We start from the raw sequence: 6976 nt of genomic DNA, 5'->3' as shown, positions 1-6976 counted from the left end.
GGGGAGGGATAGCAGGGGGAGAAATGCCAGATGTAGGTGATGGGGAGGAAGGCAGCAAATCACACTGCCACATGTGTTCCTATGCAACAATTTTTCATGTTCTTCGCATGTACCCCAAAACCTAAAATGCAATAAAATAAATAAATGGGGAAAAAAAAAACCTCTAAAATGTGTTGGCAAACATTTTGATGATACACTGGTTAGTGGTCAAGGTATTTTATGGGCAGCTCTGCATCCTCCAATAGAAGCCACTTTTGCCTCAATGAAAGATCATCATTCTGATACTGCAGGAAATGGAAGTTACAACAAATGAGTCATAACTATGGGTAGCTGGTCCTACTGGCTTCTCAATAAGGGTTTGAAATAATTCAAGAATCTGTAAGTGCTATTCTAAATCAAAGTTGAGAGTATTCTAACCTAGCACAGTGAGGTCGAGTGTATAATTTGTAACACAGAAAATACAAGCAATCCTACTATAAGATATATTTTATCCCTAAGATGCAACTTTCTTTTAGAAAAGTAGAAGAAAAATTATGTCAGACAAAACAATAGCACTTGCAAGTGATGGGGATTACCCCTGAATTTTTTTTTTTTTTTTCCGCTCTCATAGCACAAAAAAGTCTCTGTAGGAAAGATCCTAAATCAGAAACTAAACCTCAGCTAAATGAGAAAATTTGAATTTCTCCCAAATGGGTAGCAAAATAAATAAGAAAATTGACAATACATGGACACTTACCTAAAGTAGAGGCCAAGTTAAACAGAAAATGAATTAACAAATTTTTTAAATTACATATAAAAAATAAAGTTTTAAATTTTATATCCCCTGAAATATATATTTTACATAGACATTTCACCATTATAGTCTCAGAAATGGGTTGGAGTAAAGGTGATTGGAACATTCTTCTGCCAAGTATAGATAGAGAAAAACTGAAATCTCCTTAGAAAGGTTCTTGCCTTTATTACAGGTCTGGAGCAGGGTTGCACCTGTCAGGTGATAGTTTAGAAATAGATAAGAGGGAGATATGTACTCAAGTGTCTCTAAGCTAACTATGTCCCTACATCACATGTAAATTCTTCAGCTACATAGTGTGTACAATAACATGGTGAATTAGAAAAGTTTTGGCAACAGACAGCCGGTCTGCAAAAAGCCACCCTGGCTGAGGATGAGATACAGCAAATTGTTTGATGAACATCCTTAGCTGCAGATTGTGTGGAGGATGGGTGAGACTCAGAGTTTCTTGCCAGGCTAAAAGTGCCAAATTGGAGGATGTATCTGAGTGGGGGAGTTGGAAGCATGAGTACCCGTCTCTACACTGGTTGTAGAACAATCCCAAGTTTTACCAGCTGACATTCAGTAGCATATTATAGTAACTTAAGCAAGTACCATATGCATAAAAAAATCACTCCACTAAAGCAGTGAGAATTCAGAAGTTGCAGGATTAGCTGTTGTCTGAACAAGCAAAGGAAAGAGGCTGTTAGCCAGATTCCAGAAGATAATCCTGACATGATTTGCTTGTGTCCCTACCCAAATCTCGCCTTGAATTGTAATAATTGTCACATATCAAGGGTGGGTTCAGGTGGAGATAATTGAATTATGGGGGTGGCTTCCCTCATAGTGTTCTCCTGGTAGTGAATAAGTTTCATGTATCTGATGCTTTCATAAATGGGAGTTCCCCTGTACAAGATCTCTTGCCTGCCACCATGTAAGATGTGTCTTTACTTCTCCTTTGCTTTCCCCTATGATTCTGAGGCCTCCCCAGCCACGTATAACTATGAGTCCATTAAACCTCTTTCTTTTAGAAGTTACCCAGCCTTGGATATGTCTTTATTATCAGCATGAGAACAGAGTAATACAATCAATTGCTGAGGCCCACTGATACAGATTGAAGGATCAAGGTGACACAGCAGGGAGGGCTCAGGAAAATAAAAATCTTCGGTTTCACTGTTCTCTTTTAACTTTTCCTTGGCTCTCTGTTGGAAACCCAGATAGGAAGTGGAGATCTGGTGAGTCATTTTATATAATTCATACAAGTAAGTCTCCAAGACTGAGGGCTGTGTGAGCAAAAGAGGGATTGGGTGACAGGGGGTTACATGTGAGAATTTATGTTTCTTTTTAACTTCTGGTTTTGTTTTATACTATCATCAGCAGAAATATAAGCTCTGAGCTAGTCAAAATTCTTATGGGAAAAAACAATACTCCTATTTAAATGACAAGATACAGAATATATAATTTTAATACTTGTTATCCTAGGTTTGGAAAGATCTTGGGACAAAAAGAGAGAAAATCAGGCAAAGAGAGTGTCCTCCACTGAATGTGTTTGATGCTAGTTATATTCCTAGACTCCTTTAGCCTGTGAAAGATTAAACTGTGTAGCCAGATGGATGGATGGATGGATGGTTGGATGGATAGATGGATGGATGGATAGATAGATAGATATGCAGATCAATTACATATTATATAGTTCTGTGGTTAAAGTCACGGGAGAGCTTCAACATCATTCAGATAAGAAGTGGAGAGTTTGGTCCTGTAAGCATGTCATTTGGTCAGATCTGGAAATACTTGATTTCACTTAAAAGTGAGTAAATAACAAAAGGCAGCATAGAACCTATGAAAAAGTTGAATAAATAAAATAGTAATTATACTGTATAAACCATATAGAAAGATAAATGATGAAATAACAATATATTTCATTCACAGGAAAAAGGGTGTATTTTTGACATCATCTTAATTTTTAAGGAAATGAAAGTGATGAAAGAGAAGATGAGAAAGCCAGATACTGAAATAGGAGAAGTTATGAAAATAAGCTGAAAACTTAGATCTTTAAAGGAGTGAAAGTGTTAGAAATTGGCAAAAACAAAATTTACTGTAGAGCAAAATAAGGAAGTTTTAAAATAAATGGAAAAATTACTGATGAAATAATTTGCACAGTTATTAAATACCTGCTATGTTCTTGTCATTATATTAGCTAATGGAAAGAAAGAGAGAGAGATAAAAGAGGGAGGTGGGGAGGAAGGAAGAAAGAGTAATTGAAGAAATTCCTATTGTCATAGCGCCTTCATTCTTAGCGAAATTGTATTTCAAAGCATTTGAGAATACACGAAATGACTATAAATTATGATATACTACCAAATGAGAAATTGAAGGAATAAGGTGGAGAAAAGGAGGGGCCCTCATTTGGTGGGATTGCCAGCAAAGTTCTTTCTGCAAAGAAGACATTTAGCTGAGCCTAAAATATGAACTCAAACCCACATACATGCAAAATATAGGTAAGGAGACAATGTGGAGAAATATTCTGAAGAAATATACTGGGGCATAAAGGAAGCCAAAAATATATTAAGTGCCATTTATAAACTGAATAAAATATGCCAGGTGCTATGGCAAACATTCAAATATATTTATAAACTAAATTTCAATATGTATTTTCTTTTACTACAACTCTATAAAGTGTGAATTGAAGTATATGCAGATACTCTTGTGAGACATTAAGTGATTTGTCCAAGGCAGTTCAGTTGTTTTAAAAGCAGGTCAGCTTGACCTCAAAGCCCACGGAGAACAGATTCTGAAAAGTATATTTTTGGCTAATTGTTATATCTGAACAAAATAATACAATTAATCAAACATAAGATTCTGTCAAAAATAGAATAAAAAGACAAAACTAAGCAAAGGCTTTATTTGAAATAACAAAGCCATCACCATGCATCAGATAAAATTAATGAAAAGCATAAAACACAGACATGGCCTAGATAAATTATAATTCTCAACAATGAAGAAAGAAAGAGTGATTCAAATAATGTTTATAATTCAGAGAAAAACAATTATGCTTAATCATAGAGATCCTTCCAGTCATCACCCTCCTCCAAGATACTTTGATATCTTCTACATCTGTAGGGCATGAAGTCATAAGTCATGTGCCCTGGTGGAATGTGAGATTTGTTTATTACTTGTTGACTTTTAGTTTATGTTCAATAATTGTCTATGCCTGTGAAAATTTGATTCAAAATATGCAATGTCCAAGTATTTTTTAATTCTTAGTGAATTAAAAATTTTTAATATGAAACAAAATGAAATTATAGAAAATTAGTTAGAAACTCACGTTTTCAATATTGAAGATCTCTGCAATTATAGCACTAAAAGATAAAATTATAAAGGAAATAATATATTTGTGAAGAGAATATTTTAAACTTATTTTCTGTAACAGACCACATAAGCATTATTGAAAGAAAAGTTTTTATCTGAGAATATTTATCTGCCAAATATTTATGAGACTATAGTTAAACATTTTATCAATAAGAATTCTTTTTTGAAATTTTGATAACTTTAGATTCAAGAGCACATGTGCAGGTTTGTTACAGGAGTATATTGTGTGATGCTGAGATTTTGGCTTCTATTGTTGAACCTAGTACCCAATACGGTTTTTCAGCCATTGCCCTCTTCCCTCCCTCCCTACTGTTGAAATTCCGGTATCTATTGATCCTACTTTTATATCCATAACTATCCAGAGTTTAGCTCTCTTTCATAAGAGAGAACATGTGATATTTGATTTTCTGTGTCTTCCTTAATTCATTTTGGGTAATGGTTTCCATCTCCATTCATGTGGCTGAAAATGACATGATTTTATTATTTGTATGGCTAAATCGTATTCTATAGTGTATATGTACCAATCTTCTTTATCCACTTAACTCTTAATGGGAACCTAGGTTGCTCCCATGCCTTTGCTATTGTGAATAGTGCTGCAATAAACATATGAGAGTAGGTAACGGGAGAATGATTAATTTTCTTTTAGTACATACCTAGTAATGGGAATCCTGAGTTGAATGGTATTTCTATTTTTAGTTTTTTTGAAAAACTTCTAAACTGCCTTCCACAAGGACTGAACTAATGAATATTTCCACCAACAGTGACAAAGCATTCACTTTCTCTGCAGCCTTGCCAATTTCTGTTGTTTTTGAGTTTAATAGCATCCATTCTCGTCGGTGTGAGATGGCATTGCATTGTAATTTTGCTTTGTACTTCTCTGATGATTAGTGATGTCACACTTTTTCATGTTTGTTAGCCACTTGTATGTCTTTTTTTTTTTTTAGAAGAGTCTGTTCATGTCCTTTGCCTGTTTTTTAAGGGATTGTTTGGTTTTTGCTTCTTCAACTGTTCACATTTCTTATAGATTCTGGATATTAGTCCTGTGTTGGATACATAGTATTAAAATTAATTTCTCCCATTCTATAGGTTGTTGGTTTGTCCTGATGATTGGTTCTTTTGCTGTTAAGAAGCTCTTTAGTTTACTTAGGTCCTAAGTGTTTATTTCTGTTTTCATTACAATTGCTTTGGGGGACTTTATTGTAAATTATTTGATGAAGCCAATGCCCAAAAGAATATTTCCTAGGTTTTGTTCTAAGAGTTTTAATAGTTTGATGCTTTACATTTAAGAATTTAATCTATTTTGAGATAATTTTGAATATGGTGAGAATTAGGTGTCCAGTTTTATTCTTCTGCATATGGTTAGCCAGTTTTCCTAGCACTATTTATTGAAGAGGGAGCTTTTTTCCATTGCTTGTTTTTGTTGACTTTGTCAAAGATCAGTTGGTTGTAGGTGCATAGATTTATTTCTGAGATCTTTATTCTGTACCATAGGTAAATATGTCTATTTTTCTACTAGTATCATGATATTTTGGTTTCTGTAAACCTCTAGGGGCAATGACTAGGGGCAATGCGATGCCTCTGGCTTTGTTCTTTTTGCTTAGGATCACTTTGCCTATTCAGGCTTTCTTTTTTTTTCCCATTTTGTTTCATGTGAATTTTAGGAATTTTTTTTAATTCTGTGAAAATTGCATTGGGCAGTATGGACATTTTAAAGGTATTTATTCTTCCAACCCATGAGCATGGAATGTTTTTCCATTTGTTTGTGCCATCTGTTATTTCTTTCAGCAGTGTTTTCAAGTTCTCATTGAAGAGAACATTCACCTCTTTGGTTATATGCATTCCTAGGTATTTTAGTTTGTTTATGTGGCTATTATAAATGGGATTCCATTCTTTACCTGGCTGTTGGGTTGACTGCTATTTTTATATAGCAGTGTTGCTGACTTTTGTCCATTGGTTTTGTATCCTGAAGTTTTACTGAAGTTATTTATGGAGGCTTTTGATGAAACTGTCAGTAATTTTTAGTCATAGAATCATACTGTCAGCAGAGGGAGATAGTTTGACTTCTGCTTTTCCTATTTGAATGCCTTTTACTTCTTTCTCTTGGCTGATTTTTCTGGCTAGAACTTCTCTAATACTATATTGGATGAGAGTGTTAAATGGTGAGTGGTAAATCGTGAAAGTTGTATATGGACATCCTTGCCTTGTTTCAGTTCTTAGGAATGCTTCCAGCATTTGCACATTCAGTATAATGCTGGCTGTGGGTTTATCATAAATTACTCCTATTATTTTGAGGTATGTTCGTTTGACACCTAGTTTTTTGAGGTCTTTTGTAATGAAAAAATGTTAGGTTTTATCAAATCCTTTTTCTGTGTCTATTGAGATGATTATGTTTTATTAATTATTTGATGAATCACATTTATTGATTTGTGCATGCTGAACCAACCTTGCATCCCATGAATAAAGCCTACTTGATCATGGTGAATTAACTTTTTGATGTGCTGCCTGATACAGTTTGTTAGAATTTTGTTGAGAATTTTTCCGTCTTTGGCCATTAGAGATATTGGCCTGAAGTGGTTTATTGTTTGTTTTTGTTAACTACGTCTTTGCTAGGTTTTGGTATTAGGATGATGAGTGTTAAATGGTTCATAGAATAAGTTAGAGAGAAATTCCTTCCCTTGACTTTTTATAACAGTTTCAGTAGCATTGGTAGCAGCCTTTCTTTGTACATCTGGTAGGATTCGGCAGTGGATCCACATGGTCTATTTTTGGTTAGTAGGTTTTCTCTTTTCTTCCTTCCCTTCCTTCCTTCTTTCCCTTCCTTCCCTTCCTTTCCTCCCT

This window comes from Cebus imitator, unplaced genomic scaffold, assembly GCF_001604975.1.
Source record: "Cebus imitator isolate Cc_AM_T3 unplaced genomic scaffold, Cebus_imitator-1.0 Scaffold67, whole genome shotgun sequence".
NCBI lineage: Eukaryota > Metazoa > Chordata > Mammalia > Primates > Cebidae > Cebus > Cebus imitator.
The sequence above is the reverse complement of the archived record's forward strand: the minus strand, read 5'-3'. Positions refer to the sequence as shown.